The sequence below is a fragment of the Poecilia reticulata genome, chromosome 13 (genome assembly GCF_904066995.2).
Source record: "Poecilia reticulata chromosome 13, P_reticulata-male-v2, whole genome shotgun sequence".
NCBI classification, from domain to species: Eukaryota; Metazoa; Chordata; class Actinopteri; order Cyprinodontiformes; family Poeciliidae; genus Poecilia; species Poecilia reticulata.
The window spans coordinates 17585536-17610421 of NC_088842.1; the positions used below are offsets into that span (position 1 = coordinate 17585536).

Genomic DNA, 24886 nt, shown 5'->3' on the forward strand with positions numbered 1-24886 from the left:
ATGTACGACTGTTTTTGTTATGGACTTAAATCTGAGATCTTCATCTTAATCTTAAGACTCTTGTTTTACAATATCCTACAATCAAAGAGCTTTTATTTACTGACCAGGCAGGTGTTTATGAAGTGAATATGTCTGCACCAGACCAACTCAAATTTAACAAGTGTGTTATGTCGAATTTGATATGTTAGACGCAACAGGCAAACCAAGTCAACAGCAAGAGAAAAACACGTCGCAGGCATTGAATTGGCAAGAAAAGTTCTTCTAAGAAAAAGAGCATTTTAAGGAAAAGCTGTGAGAAATTATTCTATCATTAACTGGATTGTGACATACACTTTTTCACCGTGAAATAGAAACTTTTATTTTGAAAATGCAATCTGTTTTTCTTGCGTCCTTTGGGCAGCTGTGTCAACAGCATGTCTACATATTGAATGAAGTTTCTTACCTGCTATTATTACTTCAGAATTAAGTAAATTTCAGTAAGCATTGGTTTTTTCCAAGGTGATCTATTTATGTAAGTCCACCTGATCTGGGGCAGGTTAAGTGTGCCACCAAACCTAAGTTAGTAAATCCCTCCAGATAGAAAGTGAACCAGACCAGCACGTCTAAAAGCTCAGGGTTTAACCTGAAGTTACTCTCCTGTACCATAAATGTTGCTTCGTCAAGACACTTTCTGTGTAAATTATGAGACATAAGCATGATTTAGTCTCCAAAAATGAGGATTTTAAACCAAAAATACAGAAAAAGAGTCAGAAATTAGAGATTTTTGCACTGTAAACTGTTGACACTAACAACCTGTGCAAAACAACCAAAAGAATGAACATATGTATTCAGTCTTCTGTTGATTTTTATCACAGAAAGAGGCAACTGTGGACTTGCTTAGTGTAACGTGCTTCTGTGTCAAGTGCTAGTTGTCATTACGCCGCTTACTAATCTACTTAAGTCTTCACTTTGTGTGTCACGTGTACGTGAGTGTGACTGTGAAGCCATTAGGACAGACTGGAAACCGTTTTCTGCAGCAGTTGTTTCTTAAATGTGATGAGTAAGGTGTCTGTCGCCTAAAGCTGCCACTGGACTGCAGCCACTGTTTTCCCTGTAAATGAAGCAAATCTCCAAAGCGACTCGTCTCCAAATGGACTCACTGTTTACACAGATTAGTGAAGGCTTTAAACAAGAAAGCACCTGAATGCAAAGGTGAATCAATGAATGCACTGTGTTTTAGTTAGCCAATTATCCAATTATTTACATAAAATAGAAAAAAAATGTTTTAAAATACTAGTCATGTCACTCATGTCTATTTAAAGACAATTAACTTGTCTTAAGCTTCTGGTTTTGCATCCATGCTTACCTCAATGTGCATTTCGAATAACCCCGGTGGAAACTGAAGAATCTAGCAATATTATTGGAGCACCAGCTGAATCACTGCATGGAAACATAAGTAACAGTATCTGGCAGTCAACAATGTATGAGTCTAATTGATTCTTGACAGAAATCAAGTCCATTTACATTAGCAAAAGTTCTGCATGTGTACACACAGAGGCAGATGTTATACCAAAGTTAATATAAAGGTTGAAGCTATATAACTGAAACAATATCTGCAGGTTTAGAAGCAAAGTCAAATTGAAACCTTTGTATAAAACATAATTAAAAACAAAAAATGCTTGAGAGGGCTGTAAAATGCCACACAACTAAAACAAGATGCCAGGAAAGCAGGTCGTCGCCTCGTAATGAATCCCAATCTAACCCCTGTTTTCTGCATGCAACTCTCCGGTGAGCCTTTGCTGCCTAGCACCCACCCTGCTCAGCAGGGATTAGACACACAGAGACACACACATCCACCTTCATGTGTGTACACAAACCGGCACACTACACAAGCCTCGGAGAGTGGCTGTCGCAGTGGACGCAGCGGGAGGCCAGGGGGCTGGTTCTGAAAAGTACAATCTGCAAAGAGGGAGCCGGCGCTCTGAGTCGGCCACAGAGGCGATCTGATCGACCCTAATGAGTGTGGTGAGTGCTTTTGGCCGTTCTGTAATAACTGTTGCTGTGGGATCTACTTTCTCTGAGAACAATGGCGTGAATGAGGTGGGTTGGTGCCTTTGCCTTCACTCATGTATATGTTTTGCATTTTGAGTGTATGAGCTCAAAATGCATACACTGCTTTTTGTTAAAGCTCCTCAAGAACAATGCTTGCAATCACATTCAGGTCCACATATTTGTGTTTTGCTCACCAACGACAGCAAAATCAGCTCGTTGTTTCGGCCTCCTGTTGTCACCATCAAATCAGAGTTGGACGAGAGTTGTTGTACTCATCACACCATGTTTCAAAATAAACACCAGGTTTGACAATCAGCCATGTCCTAGTGATCCTTTACACAGGACGAGTAAATTAGAAAATCATAGAAAAATTATTTAGTAATTTAGTCACAGGATAAAACTCAAATGTAATGCACACAGTGATACATTCAAAATATTTATTTACTTCTTGTTAATTCAGTCGTTAGATCAAATGAAAAGAATTTTAGAAGAGAAATGTTATATAATTGTCTGCACAGTCCTGGAGAACACTGCTGACTTGACAGTTTCACAGCAGATAGTTGTTGACATCCTCCATAGATTAACCCACAAAATCTCAAAAGTGCTTCACAAGAAATTTAGAGATCGACACGTTTCTCATGCTGTCACTTTGTAGACGGAGGCACACCCTGGCTTTTAATTCGATGCACATTTAAACATTGACTCTGCAGTTTTAGACCTTTGTGAAATCACATTTTTTATTATGTTTCGCAAATTTTCAAATGAAACGAAAAAAAAAAAAAGAAAGCTTCCAGCTGTTCATTCTCAAGTTGGCTGCCCCTGTCTGGTGTGCTAATAAATTACCCAGAGCAGTAGAATGGATGAGTACAGAGGAAACTTGCTGACTCTGACATTGCCGGGCTTCTTACCTTCTGTCTCTCTGACAAATGTGAACATGTGGCATTTTGTGCAGCAGCAATCAGAAGATTAGGTTGGAAGTCATGATATACTTTTCCATCTTGCAACTATACAGACCATGTGAGACCGAGTGATTGTGCATCAGTAGCACTTCTTGCAAATTAGACAAAGTATTTCTCTCACTAGTTTGGGTATCGAGAAATTATATATTTTTTTAATGGTTCCGGCTTTCTGTATTTGTGTTTGATATGAAGACTTTTGTTTGTGTTGGTTCTACTCTGAGCAAGGTCATGCAATGTTTGAAACATCACAAATCCTGTTTCTTTTCCATGTTTTGCTTTGTACTAATAGATCATGTGGAAAAACGTTACAGGCATTAAGATTACAAGCAATTGTGGATTTAGTTTTGTTTTCATATATGTCTCAAAAATATTGATTAAAAAAAGTAAGTATAATGGAGAGAGTATGTTACGTATATAACACATTTCCCAGATTAGATGTGTTTTTTTCTGTGGAAGCTGCTGGTTAAAATAAAAATGAAAAATCTAAACTGTTTTGATTAGATTTAACATTTCCTTACAATAGATTTAAAAAGTTAGTTTAAAGCTATTTTTGGTTTTTCTTTGTTTCTTCTTAACATGAAGGGCAAACCTGCAAAACGTCATAAAAGTGATGATGAAGGTGCTGCACCTACACCGTGCAAGCTGCCAAATCTTGAAGAAGCGTGCGCCCAATCACATTTTGTTTTACCACAAGTGAACATAATTCGCTCAGCTACAAAGTTTTTACCACAGCCTTCTAGAGGGCAATAATGAGCTGGTTTATACACAGTCTACTAAAGAGAGAGGTGAGAAAAAAAAAACAGAATATCAGTGTGTTTTAAATACTTGTTGTTCCTGACAGATAAGGTAACCCAGTGGAAAAACAGCTTCTTTGCTGCATCAAATTACAGCGAGCCATGCTCTCTATATGTTTTTTTTCTTCTGCTCATGATCCAACAATTTTTTATCCGCTTCATGTTTGGCACAGATGCCTGACTGGAAACATCGTCTCTGCCAGCACTTATTGCCAATTCGGTTACAAAAATCTGGCTGCACAAGAGACTCCAACAGATACCTGTAGTGGAACCTACTAGGCAAGAATGGAGAATTTTATGTCTCAGACTTTGAGCAGACGCCAGAGGCAGATTTAGACTTTAGTCATGCTTCTGCTTCTGATGAAAACCGTACGGAGGATCTGGCTGTGACACCTGGCACCATCTGCATCTGTAGAGTTAGTTTGAAAGAACTGGCTGCAGCTGTGAAGCTAATAATTCATCATATATACATTTTGAATTTCCACCGCAGGATTTTGAAAACGTCGTCAAAACTCAGACACAGCAGAGGTTTCCACAGTGTCATGATGAAAACATTGTTGGGATGTTGTTAACTTTAACGTTTAATAGATGACGAGAAAAAGAAGTTGGGTGAAAAATCACGACGGTGAATCCAATTCTTAGGAAAGGGGATCAAAAAGTTTTCCTGTCACTGAGGGATCACATGTTCCTCTACTTGCTCTGGCACTGGAAAAGATATGACTGTGGAACCGTGGACCTCCACTTGCTGTGGTTCTGTTTGGTCCACATTTTGTTTTAGCAGAGTGCATCTTGACAAGGTTGAATTAAAGGCTATCAGGATCTTGCATGATCCAAGTAAGAGCAAGAGGAAATTGTCAGGTGTGAAAACTTCAGGGTGTTTTGTCAAAATACTCAACCAGAAAAGTCTCGATTGCCAGTAATAGGTTTGGGGTCAGTTTGTGCCTCAAACAGAGGAGTTCAGGCATCTTGGCGTCTCATTAACAAGCGACTGACGGACGAAGCAAGAAATAAATAGCCCGATTGAGGCCTTGTGGGCAGTAATGTAGACATTGCTTCAGTCTGATTCTTGAGAACCAAAAGAACAAGATAATGGATGCAGGTAGCCAAAAAGTGCATCATAATGTCGCATTTATTTTCTTGTTTTTTTAGTTACAATCTCAACACTGTTGCAGTGGGACCTTGTTTGTTGCCATGTGTGAAACTGGGACACAGCAAATAAATCACTTGTCTGATCTACTCAGCAATGCTAACTGTGAACATGAATGAGTTTGTTCAGAGAAAGGACTGAATGTTTCTCTGGGTGACGACTGCTGTAAGTGTTTAGCAGAAAGAGGAATTATGGTGGAGCTAAATGGATTAGTGGAAGGCGGTTTAGCTCGGTCCCTCAGCCGCAAGAAGAAGAAATGCTGATGCTGTCTTACTTCAAACCATAATTTAAGCTTTTCAACTCAAGGTAAAAAAAAAAAAACAGCAAAACCCGATCCTTTTCAGGTCAGTTTCACTCAAACAAACCAACCTTGTGTTTCATCTCTAAAATTAACATGTGAAGCTTATACGGGGGGAGAAAAAACACTCTACTGAGACATTTTTAAATATAGAAATGTATGAAACAATGAGTATCTAAAGAAGACCATTATGATAGACGCTTTTAAGAATCTCAGCACTTTTCCTACACTTACAGTAAATCCGTCTCTTCCCTCATTCTTCCTTTACTTCTGTTTCCTCCAGACTCCTTTCAGATCTTCACTGGGAGGACACATTTTGATGCAGTTTAATTAGCGCCACGCTGCTACACAGGAAACTATAAACACCCTATTATTACGAACATATTATGTTCCTTCTTCACCAACATTAAGCCAACAATAGCCAGGAAGCAATTGGTTATTATGAATTCACCCTCTTGGGACAATTTATTTTTTGCCCTCCTTTCTTGTATTTTGTCTCAACAAAGGATAAGAATAACACAGCGAAGCTACAAAGGAGTCTTTTTTTATCTCTGTCCTTCTTTGTCTAGCTGCGTTTGCATCGGTGAAACTAGTGGCCGCCACTCTGATTTCTCTCCTGTTTTCTCGTGTTCATTCAGCCATTCTCTCTCTCTCCCTCACAAACACATGACTGGACCAAAGGGGGAATTTGGGTTTTTATTATTAATTATTCAGGCACGGAGCAGAAAGCGTCACAATCAATGAACAATGAGTCTCCCTTCACAAGTGTTTATTAATAGACTCTATGAGGCTGCTCTAAAGGCCGTGGGTAGTGGGATCATTTCCTGTTCGTTCACACGTTGTAAATATTTGAGCGGTGATGTACAAGAGCCTGTGAGTATTTGGTCTGTGAACCTGCGTGTGTGCGTGCATGTAGATATGCAGCCACGATACGGAGACATCCGTAAGTGTAGAAATGTGTTTTTCAGGTATAAGGATTTATTAGTTGCAACATGATAGAAAATATGATTATAGTAACTTAGAGTTATTTAAATTACATCCTAAATACCGCATAAAATATTTGATCCCACTTGCTTTCTTTTTCAGTTTTGATTGTTTCATATTTGATAAGAAGGAGATGTCTATGTGAGGATGTTTAGTAACAAAAAACAAAAAAAAAATTGATTTTAGGCAAATGTGCTTATATGACGGCAATAAATCTATAAGCAGAAGGTCAGATATGGTTACTGTGAAAATTTCCCATTATGAGTCTATTGACTTGTGTTTGGTTTGATCTATTCCTCAAGTTCCCAGGTTATTTTTATAATTAGCTCTGCTTTTTGACAGTAATATCAATGCTTAGTTGCAGTTCTTGTTATTCCACGTTTATCATTCATTCCTTGGATTGTTTTTGTACGTCTATCTGTTTGGTCAAGTCCCCTCAACTCCTGAGCCTCGTCAGCTCACAGGTCCATTTGCTGTTTGAACTAACTGAGCTGCGAAGCATCACAGCAATCACACCTCAAATATTTAAGCACTCTTTTTGTGCTGTTCTCCATTGTTCCTGGTTTTTCTCAGTTTCTCCCAGTTTTCTAATCATCTCTAGATTTCAGCTTTGTGAGTTTTCAATGTTTCATTATTGAATGCCTTTAATTTGACGCTGTTTGGCTCCCACCTGCATTTGGATCTTCCAAACAAGCCCCAGGTCATCTCTCAGAGCTGACTCATCCAAATCACAGTCAGTGGGTATATAATGTAATATAACATCTTCAGAAAATAAAAACACAGTGAAATTAAATGTTGTCATTTCATAACTGCGTCTATTTCTGAAGTTCATACGTAACTGTCTCGTTTACCAACAGACTCTCTGTAAACTATGTGTCATTTCGAGTTATTTTCAGTGTGCCAGCTCAGAGCTGTTTTAGTGTGATAAAGGCTCATAATATGTCAAATGTTACAAGAAGTCACCAGTTTCAACAGGAAATCAGAGAAACATTAGCTAAATAAGATTTAATCAACGTTTTTTTGTATCATTCTTGAACGAACTTAACAACAAAAACATTAAAAGCAAACAATTTTTTTGTCTAGGGCAATGAAATGTGATGAGATCGGTGGGGATGAAATTGGTCTATGACTGGCACATGATACATTGACCTGGAGTCACAGCTAGCACCCACAGCCACAGACAAAACAAAGCTAAAGACTACAACTAAATGAAAAATAAAAATGAAAAAATCTGAAAAATAAAATCCCAACAACAAAAAGCCAAATACTGCCTCACTGTCTCCAACACAACTAGTAAAGAAGAGCTTCCTTCTTCTTTTGTTTTTTCAATCAGTGGGTGTCCAATGCATTCACTGACAAGGAAACAAAAAGGAACCTGCACTCTCATATAGAGAGGTTATTACATTGAATGATCACTATTGCTTTGGAACAAAAAAAAACATTGCTTCTCAACAAAATGTCCAGGAACACAAACAGTTCCGGTTGCACAAGTTTAACACCTCTATCCCACTCATCTGTGACTGCTGGTGTAACATCAGGAGGCATTTTGTGATTTGCTACATAACCAACAAGTGACAGTGGGTTTTTACAGGAAGAGAAGAACCCACACAGAGCTGCTGTTGTCCATTTCACAAGGAAGTCTCTTACTAAATCATTTTCCACAAATTATTGGGCAATCGGGCTGCACAGTGGCGCAGTTGGTAGAGTTGATTTCTTGCAGCAAGAAGGTTCTGGGTTCGATTCCCGGCCCCGGTCTTTCTGCATGGAGTTTGCATGTTCTCCCTGTGCATGCGTGGGTTCTCTCCGGGTACCCCGGTTTCCTCCCACAGTCCAAAAACATGACTGTCAGGTTAATTGGTCTCTCCAAATTGCCAATTGTGGCAATTCCAATTGTGAGTGTGTGTGTGCATGGTTGTGTGTCCTGTATGTCTCTGTGTTGCCCTGCGACAGACTGGTGACCTGTCCAGGGTGACCCCGCCTCTCGCCCGGTACGCTAGCTGGAGATAGGCACCAGCACCCCTCCCGACCCCATTAGGGGACAAGGGTGTAAGAAAATGGATGGATATTGGGCAATCCTAAAGATTTCTTTTAGAGTGATGGAAAGATTTTAAAAAACAGGCCTCTGCTATGCTCTGTCAGGTCTTTTTTTTTTTTTTACTAAAAAACTAGAAAATAATGTGTCTTTGTGAAAATATCCATTTAACAATGGGTTACTGTTCATTTGTCAATTAATATGTTCACATGGCAAGAGAAGTAGCTTTTTATTGGATTTGATTTTTTGTTGTTTTGATAATTCTTCCAGATGCACATTTCCAAGGTCAGACACTGATGTTGGCAGAGAAGACTTTTCCAAACTTTTTCTGTGGGGTAGAGAAGAAGAGTCTAGTCAAATTCTTCCACATCAAACACACTCATTCCTGTCTTTATGGAACTTGTGGGTACTTCCTGTCATATGCTGTTTGTACGTGGGTTAGTGCCAATGTGTTGCCCATCCCTACTGAAATGGTGAAGAAAGTATTTTCAAAGCTTTGTGCTGAACCTCCCATTGAATGGCCAGCTTTCAAAGATTAACCTAAAGCAAATCATTGGCTTGTCCAGGAGGCTGCAAGGAACCCAGAACAACATCTCAAGTACAACAGGTACCAGATACCAAGTAGCTTAAATATAGTAAAACACACTGTGATGGGTGCAGTTTATTACATTTGGCATAAAAAGCAAATACAGCATTTGAATAGAGAAGCCAACAGCTGATAGTATAGGTGTGATGGTCCAGGGCTGCTGTGCTGCTTCAGGAACTGGGTGAGTTGCTATAATAAATGCATTGCTGTAATAGATCCATACCAGAAAATCTTGAAGAAGAATGCTCAGCCATTAGCTGAATCACTCACAAAAGATTGAATGAAGGTTTTGAATGATGAGTCTGATCGACCTTAAACAGGCTACTGTTGTACTTAGTATCGCACAGCACCGTGCGATTTTAGTAGAGGTTTCAGTTTTTGGTTGTGGAGGAGACTCTCTTCCCAATTTTCTATGCTGAAGGGTCTTTCCGTGTGTAAGTTGTTGTCCAGAAGAAGGTTTTTGAGACATTTAACATGTGAACTGTGGTCATGAGCATGAACCCTGACTGCGGATGCTGTGGGATGAGCGCAGCCTTATCTCTACGAGCCAAGAAGCCCCCGGGTCCCCCGGCTCATCACTGAGCACACGATTACCTTCCCTCTGAATCTCTCGTTTTTCATTAGATCTAGAAGCTTGCTCTGATAAAAGTGATGGAAATTTGACGTTTGCTTTAAAAGTGGGATAGAATGGACACTACAACACCTGTACTGTTGAACAAGGCAAAAAAGCTGGAAATTGGTGTTTTAGTTCATTTAAATGAACAATCTATTCGTACTCGGAAATTGGTGAATTTCTGAGTATGAATAGATTAACGTCAGAAAAGGGGGACGATTTCAGTTCCTCCTGAAATGTGAGGAGGATGCAGCCCAGCCTATGAACACTGGACTGAGCTGTCTGGATCCCTTTGCTCCCAGTGATTAGCTCTATTTGTCATAAGACAGTGAGAGAGAAACTGGAATGTGAATCTCATAAGAGTCCTAGATTAATGGATTATAGATGAATGGGTCCTTTTTTTCTCACTGACTGATAAATGAAACTCTTCATTCGCCTTCCAATGTTTAATCTGAGTTTCCCCTTTGTACGTGAGAACTTTGCTTTGTTATCTTTTAACATGAAGGAATTGGACTTTTAAGTTCCTGCTGAGTGCAAACTTGCAAACTGTTTCATGTCTCGTCTCTTCACCCCGAGTCACCAGATGACTCTCGAAGCATTCATTTTATTTTCATTAGACACTTGTCTGTCAGATAAATATGATAGTAGTTGACCAACGTTCCTGAATTTGTTTTTTTTAAAGACACCATTTCCTATTGTACCGATGAAGCAGAAGATTCCCTCTCTGGTTTGCTTTAGATTTTATCAGCTTTTTGCAGATAGTGAGCTTCTGTCGGACGCATTAAACGAAGACCTCTAGCCAGAAATGGGAGTGCTGTACAGCAGAGTGTCTAACAGGATGAAATGCTTCCTCCAAATCAGAGGCCAAGAAAAAACTAAATTAAATTGTAAAAAGTTGGATCACCAACCAGGGCTTGGACGTAATCTGCTGCCTTAAGTGGAACCACTTATTGGTGAATCCCCTTTTCCAGCTTCAACACTTGGGTCTAACCCACAGTTTTGCCCATTCATGCCAGGGGCTGAAGGTGCCCCAATTCTTTTTCTGATGTAGGACAGGGGGAAGTGGCAAGGCTACCTGGCTCCACAAACTGTACATGTGGCACAGGAACATTTACAGCAAAACATTACAAGATGTCACCTCAAAGAAATACACAAAAGTGTGTATTTTTCTTTTAAAAAGTGCCTTAAAATATAGAAGCATCCTGATTTGACAAATAAATTGGGCAACAAGTTTGGTGGGCGCCTGACTGTTGTGAACAACATGATGGGATCAAAAGAGAGAGATGTCCGAAGTCTTTAGAAATACCGTAACTGTCCTAAGTTCACTGTGAAAGAAGAACGCAAAGCTGCAACAGAAACAGTTTTAAGGAATTAGATAGCATGTTGTTTTATGATTTCAATTTTAACTTACCGAGTTCAGTCAGTGATTTATAATCAACCACAACCATTTTCTGCCTGTACGCTCCGCAAGCTTCCACGTCCACAATAACATCCTAATGTCATTTTGAAGTTAATACTAAAACTCTCAACACAAAATTAAAATGACAGAAAATGGGTTTTTAGTCTCCGGATTATTATGTCGAGTCACTGAGGATTTACAGGGAGACGTGCTCGGCAAATGTGCTCACATTTGCATTTGACTTGTTTCAGTGTCCCTGAACAGTGGGAGTGAGTGAAAGCAGGATGGTATAACTTTTCATATTTTTCACTGGGAGTTTTGCTTTCTGCCTCATTTCATTCCTTTCACAGCTGTCATTCTGCAGAACCTCTGTGTTCAGCGAAGCCTTAAAGAACATTAGGACGTAGAGCACAAAGGAAATAATCATTACTACTTCTTGACATCCCTCGGTTTAGCCATGGCTCTCCATGCAGTCAGTTTTACTTTTGAATGGCATTTAAAATATACGCATACATTTCAGAGAGATCATTTTGTGATTGTTTGGATTTGTTTGCTGCAAAAGGACAAAATCTCTTGCCAAGTATCGATTTTTGCTTTGATTATCCTCTACAATCTGTGACCTGTTAGTGGATTATTAAATGTTAACAATCAGGTAGTTTTGTCTTGTATTAACTTACTGTACTGCATGTTGCTCCCTATACTGACTGAACTGCTCAGTCACGACATTGTGGTCCTGAGCGATAAGTCATTGCTGTCACTCGTGTTGATTTTTGCTGGAAAGCGGATTGATTTCAGCATTGTTCCTTAATGTGTCTGCCATGTTATTGCTGTTTGAGTTACAACTCTCATCCACTACTCCTGATTTATTGCTTCACTAATAACTACCATATTTTCCGCATTATAAGGCGCACCTTCAATGAATGGGATATTTTAAAACAACTTTTTTCATGTATATGGCGCACCGCATTATAAGGCACATAGAATAAATGCCAATTTGTTCTGTACTCTATTATTACACATCCACATTATAAAGAAGTGGTTCCCGAGTACTTTATATAGTAGGCTGCCCCAGTCGTTGTTTCACTCACGGTGTTGGTGTTGCATATTGTGCCCAACTGCTTTCTGGGTAACGCAGACCAACCGACACGCTGCCGCCGCAGTCTCTGTCTCTATTTATTTTTTTTAAGTAAACACAGGAGATATGCTTGTAATAACTGTCGCACATAACAGCATGAAAAACACCTTCAAGCCCTTGATGGGTTCATGAAACATTTAGGAACTAATAAGAAAAAAAACAAAAGACACAGATGAGGACCAATCAAGGGTCTCTGATTAAACTAGCTACATCACTTTGCACCGATCATTAATATGCAGCGAGAGCTATGTGACAAAAGGCCATAGTCAAGGCAATTTCATTTCCTAAGCACGGCCTCAGAGGAGTTCATTTTCAGTGCCCTCAAACCACAACTGAGTTGAAATTGCATTTCAGTGGCGAAAGCGGTGTGATCGAAGGGGGGAGCGATTCAGATTTGACCCCATTTAAAAAGCAAAAATGACATGGTTACATGAAAATCTGGAATTGCATAAATCCAAGATTCACCCTGTAGCGTTCCCTCAGTCGCTGTGAGTCAGTCTTTATTTCCAGTGTCCTGCTTCTGGAACCAATCACGCTGCACAAAAAAACAGGCAGCATCAGCTCCACTTGTTGTTTGCTAAGGAGATATGCGATTGACATATGAATGCAACACTAGACGCTGTTGCCCGTCACAACGGGAATGAAAATTCAGCTGAGATTGAAGACGGATGATCCTTACCACTGTCTACCGAATGGATTTTTGTTGTCCTTTCAGGAGAACATGTTTGCATTTGAATCTGTAAATGCATGGTTAAATTAGCAAGGCATTGAATAAAGTGTTGGAGCAGAAAATAACAATTAGGTACTCCATAATTTATTCAACAGAAAGTGGCACATTTTAAGTTCACATTGTTTGCATTTGTGAGAAAAAAGTTGATTTTTTTGCCATCATTTAGTTTAGAATATCTCTGACACCATCTGAAAAAGACAAATAGGTTATGTTTGGAAGCCAGGACGAGGTAAAAGCAGAAGTAGGCAAAGAACTCTTAACAGCGTTTATTCAGAACTTGCTCAGCAGTACAGTAACATCGGGTATTTTCCTCCATCTTATCTCTGCTCTTCTTCTTCTCTTCCCCCGTCTCTGCTATTCTCGTACACCACCTAGTGGTAGACACAACATTCCCCTCTTACTTGAAAACATTGCATGTACCCATTTAACATATGATTGAACATCTACCTCATTTAACGGTTTATATGTCACAAGTGTAACCTTAGCTGTAATGAAAGCAGGGTAATTACTTAAGTACACAAAACCAAACAAATATATTCAGCAACCTTGTACTTTATAACTAAAACTCCAAGTTACTATGGAACAGAATTACCAAATGTAAAATAAAATCCAGGTATTTGAAACCAGTTTGAAACATGAGAATTAGTTCACCTGAACCCTAAACATGCAACACAATCATTTATGTATTCATTTATTCCTTTTCCTTAACCTGGCTGAAAGTCCTTGAACCATGCAGGTCTAGCAACAGTTCTAGCACTTTTCCTTTGCACCACAGGGTCATGCTTTTCTGGTTTTGTTATTTTACCTGAGATACCTGCAGAATAGCGTGAAATTCTGGCAGCATTCCATCTTTTTTTGTCACTGAGTACATAAGTACTTCCTCCAATCTGCTTTTCAACAGACAGCGGTGGAGTGAATCTTGATGAGCCTTTGCGAACATGATCAGGTCTTCTTACCCTCACCATTTCTCCCGGTTTGAATGTTGGTGTCTTTGCTCCGCGGCGTTTGTCAGTGTACTGTTTATATTTCTCTTGTTTCTGTTTCACTGTTTCTTGGACTATAGTGCATTTTCTGCTTTTTTCTGGAGTTGGGAAAATGTCCACTTTTGTTTTCATCCTCCTGTTGTGCAGTAGTTCTGATGGAGATACTCCAGTTGTGTTATGTGGCGTTGCTCTGTAGTTTTGTAGGAAATCAGTTATTATAGTTTTCCAGTCTTTCTGCATATGTTCAGCAGTTAGGATTGTCTCCTTAAGAACTCTATTCCACCTTTCAACAGCACCATTGCACTGTGGATGGTACACGCTTGTACGCAGATGAGCTATTCCCCTTTCTCTGAGAAACTCTGCAAAAGAGCTGGAAAGAAACTGCGGCCCATTATCGGTGACTATGTAATCAGGGTTCCCCTCTCTGCTGAAAATAGAGCGCAGAAATGTAATAACAACATCAGTAGTTACAGTGTGAGAAAACGCCACCTCTGGCCATTTACTGTAATAGTCCACCAATGTCATAGCAAATCTACATGAAGAAACAGCAGTTTCAAAAGGACCCACAATATCCAGGGCCACTTTCTCCCATGGTCTGTTAGGCAGTTCAATGGGTTGGAGAGGAGCAGGAGCAGTTTGAGCAGATTTGTCGTTCATTTGGCAGGTCGTACATGAAGAAATAACAGACTGAACCATTTTGTCCATCTGAGGCCACCAGTACAGGTCGCGAAGTCTCTGTTTTGTGCGAACAACACCTTGATGTGTTTCATGTGCCAGATGAATGACAGTAGCACGTAAAGTAACAGGAACAATGTATCGGTGTTCACCTCTCATGACCAGATCCTGAGATGCAGAAAGTTCATTCCTGATGTGGAAGTATGGTATTAAGACGGGGTCCACATCCTTCTTGCACTTTGGCCAGCCCCTCTCTATCTGTCCACGAAGAAGTACGAGTTCATGACATTGAGAGGAAGCAGAAGTGAACTCAGCTACAGACAGAGCTGACACAATGGACGCAACCATGTCAGGTTCATCTACAGGAGTTGAGTCCATAGGGAGTGGCAACCGTGACAAACAGTCTGCAGCCTGGTTTTGTGATCCAGGCCTGTATTCCAAATCATAGGTGAAGCAGAGTAAACGTGCAGACCAGCGTGCGACTCTCATTCCAGCACACCCTATGCCTTTGGTAGCGAGTAGTGTTGTCAGTGCCTGATGATCAGTTCGTAGTGTGAATCGTCGGCCCCAGACATAAGATCTCCATTTTTCAACAGCCCACACACAAGCAAGGGCCTCCTTTTCCACTGTAGAGTATTTTCGTTCTGTAGGGGTCAGAGTTCGTGATGCAAATGCAACAGTTCGTTCAGTATCATCTGGGTGTATTTGGGTCAACACACCACCCAGTCCGTAGTCTGAAGCATCTGTGGTGACAATGGTTGGGAGAGACGGGTCAAAAAGAGCCAGAACAGGACTGTCCAGTAAAAGCTCTTTCAGTTCCTTAAAGCTTTGATCAGCTTCTCAAGTCCGTATGAAACCAGAGTCAGCAGTTTCTCTTAGTACAGCCCGCATTGGTTCCACTACCGTGGCAAAATTGGGAAGGAACTTACTGTACCAGGAGATTAAACCCAGGAAGGAGCGCAGAGATGGTAGATCATGTGGTGGTGGGGCATCACGGACAGCTGAACTGTGGTCTGGATCAGGAAGAATGCCATCTTTGGAAATGATGTGTCCAAGAAATCTGAGGCTGGACTCTCTAAATGTACATTTTTGCATGTTCAGTGTCAGACCTGCATCTGTAAGACGGTGGAGCACAGCACGCAGGCGTCTGTCATGTTCCTGTAGAGAAGATCCTGCAACAATTACATCATCCAAGTAATTGTGCACACCAGGTAGACCTTTAAGCACAGTTTCCATCATTTTTTGGAATGCAGATGGAGCAGAAACCAACCCGTAGGGGACTCGGCAGTAGCGGAAAAGTCCTTTGTGTGTAATAAAAGCCGTAAGGTCCCGACTGTTCTCATGTAGTAGAAGCTGGTGGTAAGCAGATGCCAGATCTATGGTGGAGAAAACAGAGGCACCCCTGAGCTCACTCAAAAGCTCATCCATGTGGGGCAAAGGGTGACTGTCAGCAATAATAGCTTTATTAGGTTCTCTTAAGTCCACACATAGTCTTAGTCTGCCTTCTTTTCTTGTTGTGACCACAATAGGCGAAATCCAGGGAGAAGCATCAATGTGTTCGATAATTCCCTCCTTTAAGAGCAGATCTAGTTCCTCTGACACAGCTTCTCGTACTGCAAATGGAAGACGTCGTAGTTTTTGCTGAACTGGGACTGCATCCTCACGTACTTTAACTTTGTGCACAAACCCAGCAACACAGCCAATAGAAGAAGAGTCTGTTTTTGTTAGCAACATAAGTGCAGCAGAAGAGGCATGTTCAGGAGGTGGAACATGGATTGAATCGTGGCTCAATGTCCACTTCAGTGCTTTTATTAGGTCCATTCCGAGTAATGCAGATCCTCCTTGAACCACATACAAAGAAGCAGGAGCAGTATTGTTGTCAAGGGTAACTGTAGCTTCCAAACATCCTATTACAGGAATGTCCTCTTTCAAGTAAGTGACCAGTTTCACACGTGGTGCAGTTAAATGACTCTCAGGAAAATGTCTGTTGTACAGAGTCTCTGGTATGATAGAAACTGATGATCCTGTATCAATCAGTAATTCACAGTCAGTAACCTCCCCTGACGCAGCTTTAATGTTCACTTTGCAAAGCAGTCTATCAGTAGCGTTAACGTCCTTTGCGGTCATCATGAGCACAACCACTTCAGGCATTACTTCTCCAACTTGTTTAGCTGAGCGACAAACTTTAGAAAAATGTCCAGTCTTACCACAGTTGTTGCATTTTGCTGCGGCTGCAGGGCAATCTCGTGCATTTGCCAGGTGATTTGTCGATCCACAACGGTAACAGGCTCGCGCTCTCTGCTGCGCGGGGCGCATGTGGCTATTTTTAGAAACAGTTTGTCGGTTTGTATTCTTATGTTGAGTAAGTCTGCGCTGAACAACCGTGTGAACCGCAGTGGCTCCATTGAGGAGTTTGGACGACTGAAGAGCACGTTCCACTTGACACGCCAGTGTAATAGCGGTGTCCAACGTTAGTGAAAATTCCAATAAAAGTCTGTTTCTCACCTCCGGGGCATAAGCCTTCTCAATAAGCTGATCCCGTAGCATCTCATCTTCCATGGTTCCATAGTCACATGTTATAGCCAACTCACGTAAAGCAGCCATGTATTGAGGCACAGTCTCATCCGCCATTTGCATTCTCTGTCGGAATTGATGTCTTGCCACAACAACGTTCACCTTCGGTGCAAACTGTAGTTCCAACGCCGTCATTGCCTCATTATATGAAGTACCGACGTTAGGCAATGTGTAAAATAAACGTTGTCCCTCGAAGCCAAGTGCATGAATTAGTAGAGCACGGCGTCTAGCATCAGACCAGGAATTTCCAGTAGCATGAATAGCCGTTAAGTAGTTCTCGAACATCTTCCGCCACGTGGAAAACGGAATCGTAGGTTCTCCATTGCAGGGAAGGAACGGTGCAGGCATGGGTACAGACGTCATCGTCGCCAATTGTTATGTTTGGAAGCCAGGACGAGGTAAAAGCAGAAGTAGGCAAAGAACTCTTAACAGCGTTTATTCAGAACTTGCTCAGCAGTACAGTAACATCGGGTATTTTCCTCCATCTTATCTCTGCTCTTCTTCTTCTCTTCCCCCGTCTCTGCTATTCTCGTACACCACCTAGTGGTAGACACAACAAATAGGTTTTTTTGTCTTTACAATTTTATAAATTTAAAAGTAAAGTCTTTAATTTTCATAAATATATCTAATGAAAAATCCTACCAGGATGTTCACCAACTTTTCAACTTCATATGAATAAAATAATCAGAAGTGCTGAGGACTTTGGATGCAGGGCGATGAAGAAAACATGCAGTCCAAATTATTTCTTGACCCTTGCTGCTCGATCGCCAGCGCTATTTGAAAATATTTCTTCATTCATATCCTCCAGAAGAGAGAAACACAAATTTGTCTCAATATGTATTTTACACTTATGTGATGAAACAATAAATTAAGATTTTATTATTTGGTACAGGTGATTTATTCTTCTGAATTTTAAACAAAAATGTTTTCGGGATATTATGTTTTCAGTCCATAAATTGAGATAATGTATCACATGTTTATTTCATTTGCTTTTCTAAGTCTGTACTTATGTTCTGGCCTTTTTTCCAGTGACTGTGAAGAAATCAATAGCTCTGATCCCAGGGCTTTCTTCAGCATGACTGAACTGCAGGTTAACGTACCACCATCTTTGTTCCTCAGCTACACTAAGAAAAAAGAAAAAAACTGAGCAAACCAGAAAATTTAAACTTTCAGGGAGCAGATTTTATTAGTTTCACAAAAACACAAAGGGAATTTAGTGAAAACAATGCCTGCTCTGAGAAATAACTGGCAGATAAAACGAATCATATTGAACCTCACGTGTAGCAGCAGGAGCATTAACAAGTTAGTAAATCCACCAAAAATCTAATTTACACACTTGGTGACTGAATTTAGATAGGAAAGAAATAAATACATTGTGAAAATTATGTGGCCGAGAGTTGAAAAATGTTAAAAGTTAATATTACCCAAAGAGTTAAAGACTTGATTTCACTTTCAGTGTTACAGCTATAGGCTTTTCTTTTGTTTGAAACAATTCAAAGAATATTGATCCTCTTGCAACCTTTGATACATTGCTATGCTTTCCAAGAAGTATAGCAAATATTTCAGAATCACTGTAACTGAACAGTTTTAATGACTGATTTGATATTCATTGCACAACAGTTTAATGAATATTACACTTAGATTTCCATTCTTGATGAACAAAATATGTCAAAAACATTGTTTTTTCTGTTGATGAAATCAATACAATGTTGGCATACATCCTTTTTTCTTCCTTCTCTAAGATTGTGCTGCATCAATGTCACAGCAATCTAGAAATCTACAGATGGAAATCTCCTTGTAGAAATTCCCCTTAGTTTTGATAAACCACCACACTGTGCACTGAGCTCAAGAGAGTTAAAGAGGACTTGAAAGGAGCTGAACACAAAAGACAGCCAAAGATTGTGAGTTTGTTCAATCAATGATTTTTAATTAGACTCCTAAGGTGAGCAAACAATGTGAACGATAAGTGAAGCTTTGCTTCCTTACAAATAAGCCGTCTCGCGTGCGGCACAGCTCGAGAGCGGTGAGACAGAAACAAAACGGTACATTTATACGTTTTCCCAGCATGTCGTGTTAAATGAGCTCTGCACAGATCTTTAGGAAAACACTCAAGCAGAAAGTGTGAAATAAATGAAGGGGGGAAACAAACTGTTGAACTGTGGTACATTTTTCCTTCTTGTTTGTGTGCTCTTATCGATAAGAACTTATCTGTGCTCTGGAGACGACCGTGTTCATTTATTCAAGAGCAACTCCCTGACTAACATGCGAGTTCCTAGTAATGATGTGTTTCTCTGTAAGCGGCGATTTATTTACTGCTATAGTTTAAGTGATTTTATAAAATATTATGTTCCTGCTCTGCTTGTATTTTGCTGTAGATTAAAAGTCATTAGGTGATTTAAACATTGCAGTAAAATTTACCTGAAATAGCCAAAGGGTGAGGAGTTGATATTGGAATATCTTTCTGTGATTGCACTGGAGGAGCAACCAAAAACAAAAGGCATACCTTTTGTAGGTGCAAATGTCATAGGGAGGTGTGGGTTTCCAAACGCACTGAGGAATAAAGATGACGACAAACACTCTTGCTGGTGTGAGTCCTTTAAAAGAAGATTAAATTGCTGATTTCTCCTCCCGCCTCGCTTCGTTCTCCCCCGTAGACATGAACGGGGTTGTCTCCCCGGAGATAAATGACTTGTCTTGACTATCTGGTGTCAAGAAACAATGGTTGCAATATTCAAACAGAATATAAAAACAGTTTTTATTCACTGAAGTGTTCTGTTAAAGAGGGAACACGTTGAGAATCAGATTCTATGTTTTGTCCCTTCCTCAGCTCACAGCAAAGAATGACTAGTAACCTTTACAAAAGAACCAACCACAAAAAATATATACAACTGATGACACACACACACGCACACACACACGCACCCCCACACACACACACACACACACACACACAAGGAGCATCTTGGAAGCCTGAATCTCACAAAGATTTGCTGCATAGTCAGGTCCCATACACACAAGTTCACTGATGCACCCCCAATTTGACAGCTAGCTGATTCCTTTGTGCATTTTTTACACCTAAATTTAGGATGTTTCACACCTGATAGTCCAGTAGACTTGGTCCAGTTTTCACCTGGTGCAGGTCATTTTCACACAGCACTGTGTCAAATAAACCAAAGCCTTAGAAGAACCTTTTTCCTCCCTTGTCTGTGGAGGTGCTGCACCAAGAACCACTGAGAGAAACTATGCAACAACAAAAAAAAAGACCAGTGTGAAGCATCAGTGTCCCCCCCCCACCCAAATACTTAGGTATACAAAACAGTCTCAGAACCACTGGGAGAAGCGCTGGTTGTAAAGCCTGCTTGGAATCAGTAGGTAAAGACAAAATGTTTTGCAGCTTCTTTTAAGCATCTCTGCTTAATGAGGGAATCCCGTGCAGGTGCAGACACACCCACCTGTCGAAATGACACAGCCTGACAACAAATACACACACTCACACAGCAGGAACCTAACAGTCTCACCCTGAAGTATGTTGATAATCCAACCATAGCACCTATCACAGCCAAACATAAGCGATTGGGTAAAACTAAAAACCTCAGCAGAGTCCATGCCTCCAGCAAGCAAACTTTTCTAGATAGCCGAGGGTCCGGAGCCTCTGTACAAATCGTAGAACAAGGGGCTGGTTTTTACCAGCAGCAGCAGGAATAAAGATGGAGTCTAGTTGTTGTTATTGAGACATGGTTATATCTGAAGATGGTGCCTTTCAGTGCAGTTCCGAAACAATGAGCTTTGGAGATGTTTTGCTTTCCTCAACCTTCCATAGTGGGCAGTAGCAAAATACACTTCTCTCTGTGTGCAGCCTAGCGGTCAGTGGCAGTCTGAGCATTGATCTGTCCCATCTGCAATCCTTAGCCAACCTGACTAGTTTTTCTGATCCACTTGGACCTTTTGACTCTTCTTCTTCACAATGATTTGGATAATTCTGTCCTTCTTGACAAACGTCCTAAGTACCAACTAAAAACTTGTAAATCACACCCTTTGACTCTGGATTATGTCTGAGTTGGGATTTGAGTCTAGCCTGCCTACTTAAAGTAATGTGCCTCTGCATCTATAAAGCAGAGAAATTGAAAGGGGTCAATTTAAATCTCTCAAGTACATGTTTAGAAAGTTTGCTTTTTTTAGTTGAAAAAGAAGAGGCATATATATGTAAAAGTTCTGACGTGCCTTAAATTTGGTTTTTAATGTGCAGTTGTCTTAAGCTGGCGAAAAGAAACTCATTTTAAGCTCAAGCAGCATTTTAACACAGATACTCACAATCTTGTGTCTTAATCTCTCCTCTGGAGACGAGCCATTGCACAAAATACTGGCCGACATGGGTTACTGCAGGTATCACAGTTTTTATGTTAGAATAAGATAAAACTCAGGTTGTAGTATGGTTATATCGAGATTCTATGTCGCCTCAGCATTTTGGTTACCTCTGGGGAGATTGCAATCACCTCCAAGGGACAGGGATATGTGAAATGAATGCTAAACAGCAGCACTAGATTTTCCAAAAGCTGAGCAAAGCATTGCACGCGAAAGGTTATTCAGCAGCATAAGCAGAAATGTGAATATGTTTCCCATTGGGTAAATTTACATTGTAATCCAAGGCATGACGGCAGAAAGAGTTTGTAGTACAGGAGACGGAAAAGTGCTGGTGATTACAGTAAATGCAAGTCTAAAGAGGTATTCATATAATCAGGAAATGAAACAGGAATTAAGAAAAAAAGGAACTAAAGCAGGGTTCCTCAACTCGGAGCCATAAAGAGCCATGAGAGGCTCATTAGCCGATCCACTGCGGTTCTTAATAATATTCTTATTAATTACATTTAAAAAGAGCTGATATTTTAATCATACAAGCAATAGTAAAAGGGTGACATGGGCATTTCTTCTGTGTGTTTTGTTGCAGCATTTGTACAATACAAGGGTTTATTTCATTTGTATCCTGAGCATTAACTTTAAGTAAGCTACCTATTTTTCAATATTTATGTAAAACATGTTTTATTTTTTTTCATCTAATGACAAAACTGAAACTAATTCGGCTTGTAGAACTTTCATGACAAAAGATGTTTCATTTAGCATAAATATCAAATTAAATTGTAACAACACGGTTCAGTTAGGAATAAAAAAGGTGGCATAAGAAGGAGACTGTAAGGTTCAACATTAAACAATGATTTTAAGATAGTTTTTATAAATAAAAAAAAAGTAAAACCATATTTATATCAGGATCTGACGCTGATCTCTGTGTTTCTTGAAGGGGCTGTTCCCTTCAGCTGTTATACAGATGCTGCACACAGCAAATATAACTTCAAAGAAATTCAGCACGTACTCACAACAATGCTTCTCATTATGTTGTTTACAAACATTACGAGGAGCATTGGACTGAGTAGCAGTTTGTATGATGAGCTAAGCAGACTTGCTGTTCCACCAGGTGTTTGCTAATTGTTGCTGTCACTAGTCTAGGGGAGCTGAGTGGGGGAGGTCAGTGGGAGGGATCGAAAACTCAGCTGGAAGCTGTAGCTCCAGCTACGAGGAGCTTTGTGAGAGGAAGCACTCAGGCCACAGGAGATTCAAGGATTTCTCAGCCATGAAAGAATCAAAGCCACACTCCAGGTATTTTTTGATGAGGGAATATCATAATAACATGATATAAAAGCTCAAAAAGTCAGTTTTACATAATATCCCCGTTCAAGAGATCCGTGACATATCAGTTCAAGCTGACATGTCCATTCAGAGTCATGCTATTTGCCTGGATAATCATGGGGATAATTATGAACTGCAGGGGATATTAAAATGAATAATTAGTGAGGGCAACTGAGGGATTGGTGCATAATTATTAAATAGCCAGTCAAGGCACAAACAAAGAACTAAAAGAACTTTTGGACCCTGGATGGAGAGTAAAGGGGGTTAAGGTCTAGATGACCAGATGAAATCAGAGAAGCGTTTGCAAAATTTAAAGACTAAATAAATACATCAAACTCTTTTTAGTTATTCTGATATTTATATGCACTTTTAGCCTGGCCACTTATGCTGACAACATCTGCACGACATAATGACAACTCCTTCTTCGCATAAAAACCTGCAATGAAAAAACTAAGACAAACATATATTCCCCACAGGACCGAGTTGTTTTTTGTGTTTTCCGAAAGTATATTAATGTGACGCTAAAATGGAGCGTGATGAAACAGTGGAATGTCAATAAAAAGCAAAAAATAAAAATAGGTAAAAAGACTGTTTCACATGCACATCACATTGAAGTTTTGATTAACTTTAAGGGACTAGGTCTGACTAAGTTAATTCACCCCCCATCACTGCCTCTTAAATCGTCTCTGCAGGGGTAATCAAACACCAATATAATCCAATCATGGACTTCATTTACCATTAACTGTAATTGGCTCTGGGTTTTGTATTGAGCAGCTTGTGCTGACAAACATTTCTTCCGCCTGGAGCGATGAAGACAGATGCCGTCGTTTTCTCCTCTCTCCTCTACATCTGCCCATCTCTCATGTCTGCGGTCTCCCTTTTTACTCTTTTCCCTGTGGTTTCCCTACCAATTCCTCCCAAACATCCTCAAAGTGCAAAGCAGGCAATAATCTAAGTAAAAAAAATAAAAAACACACACACACAACACCCACTGATCACCCCAAATGATCAGCCCTCAAGCTAAAGTCATATTCTCTGTTTGTATGCAAAAATCTGGCAAATTAAAACTGATTCTGATTCAGAGAGGAGAAGGACTCAGAAGGACCTTTGGTTTTTTATCAGTTTTAGATATTTTCAAAAACTCAAACTGAAAATCTTCATATGTGTTGTACACACCTAATGTTTCTGGAGATAAAGGTGAAACTTTCTATAGAGTTTTATGCTAGAGAGCATTGAACATATTCCAAACTTTCCAATCATAGCAGGTCATTGGAGCTGAAATATAAATAAATTGTCATATTTAAATAAACATATAGGTGTGGATCAGAGAAAAAAACCTCACCAGGTTTTATTTTACTTGATTTTTTAAAAGTATTTTGGGGACCATAATTACCCAAAATGTAATTATGTTACAGCACTACAAAAAAAAAACTCTACTTAATTAAAAAACAAGGGCTAAAATACAAATAATATTCACTAAGATAAAACATGGATTTAAAAAAGTCTTCAATTTTCTAAAGGTATCTTCAGTTGTTCGATGTGGGAACAAAGAGCCGCCAGAAAGGGGGATAATTTGTGGGCTTTAGTATTTACAGAGTTTTGACCAATCCCTCAAATCTCATCCTACCCTCCTGCCACCGCTGCCACCACTCCTGCTTCCGTTTACTGGCTGTTCTGGATCTGGTGTCTGTCGAACATCCGGCCTCTCCTGAGGAGGGATGGGCCGCCTTGGAGCTTCAGCTCATCTTCAAACCACAACGCTCCTAAAGAGACGCATTGTGATGACGTGCTGAAGGTTATGTGTCGTAAAGTGCAAGAGGTTCTTAAAGATACGGACGCCAAATTCAAGATGTCAAAATTCTTGCGTTATTTTTATTGTATGCAGGTTTTTTTATAACAAGTGAAGGTGCCTTTAAAGTACATAGTACCACACTTTAAATGTTTCTAATGCATTAATTTTCTGTGATTATTGAGAAAAATGAATGCATTAGTCACAGCCCCAATACATTCACATATTTTTTCTGCATTTCTTCTTATTCTTTGGTTTCCACATCTTTAGGATGAGAATTAAAACATATTCTAGAAAAACATGGAGTGTGGCTGCCTATGACAAAAGCCTCTACAGTATTTAGAAGGTATAGATTTGCAATAACCTCATCTAGAATTAAGTAAAGCACTCAGGTAGGAGGCAGGTGTCGATGTTGTTAAAAATGAATCTTTCTTCCTACGTCACCGTCTTCTCTTTCACTTAGTGAACCATCATCTTC

At 39.9% G+C, this 24886-nt stretch overlaps 1 protein-coding gene across 2 annotated transcripts in view; it reads left to right on the forward strand.

Annotated features, from left to right (window-relative positions):
* Positions 1–1897: 1897 nt before the first annotated feature.
* sphkap (SPHK1 interactor, AKAP domain containing) overlaps positions 1898–24886 on the forward strand; it is a 122229-nt gene continuing 99240 nt past the window's right edge. Inside the window, exon 1 of one of the 2 annotated variants that reach the window (XM_008425398.3) lies at positions 1898–2004. The gene's annotated coding sequence lies outside the window, so the exon portion shown is untranslated. The remainder of the gene's footprint in view (positions 2005–24886) is intronic. The other variant, XM_008425401.3, reaches the window with a different exon arrangement.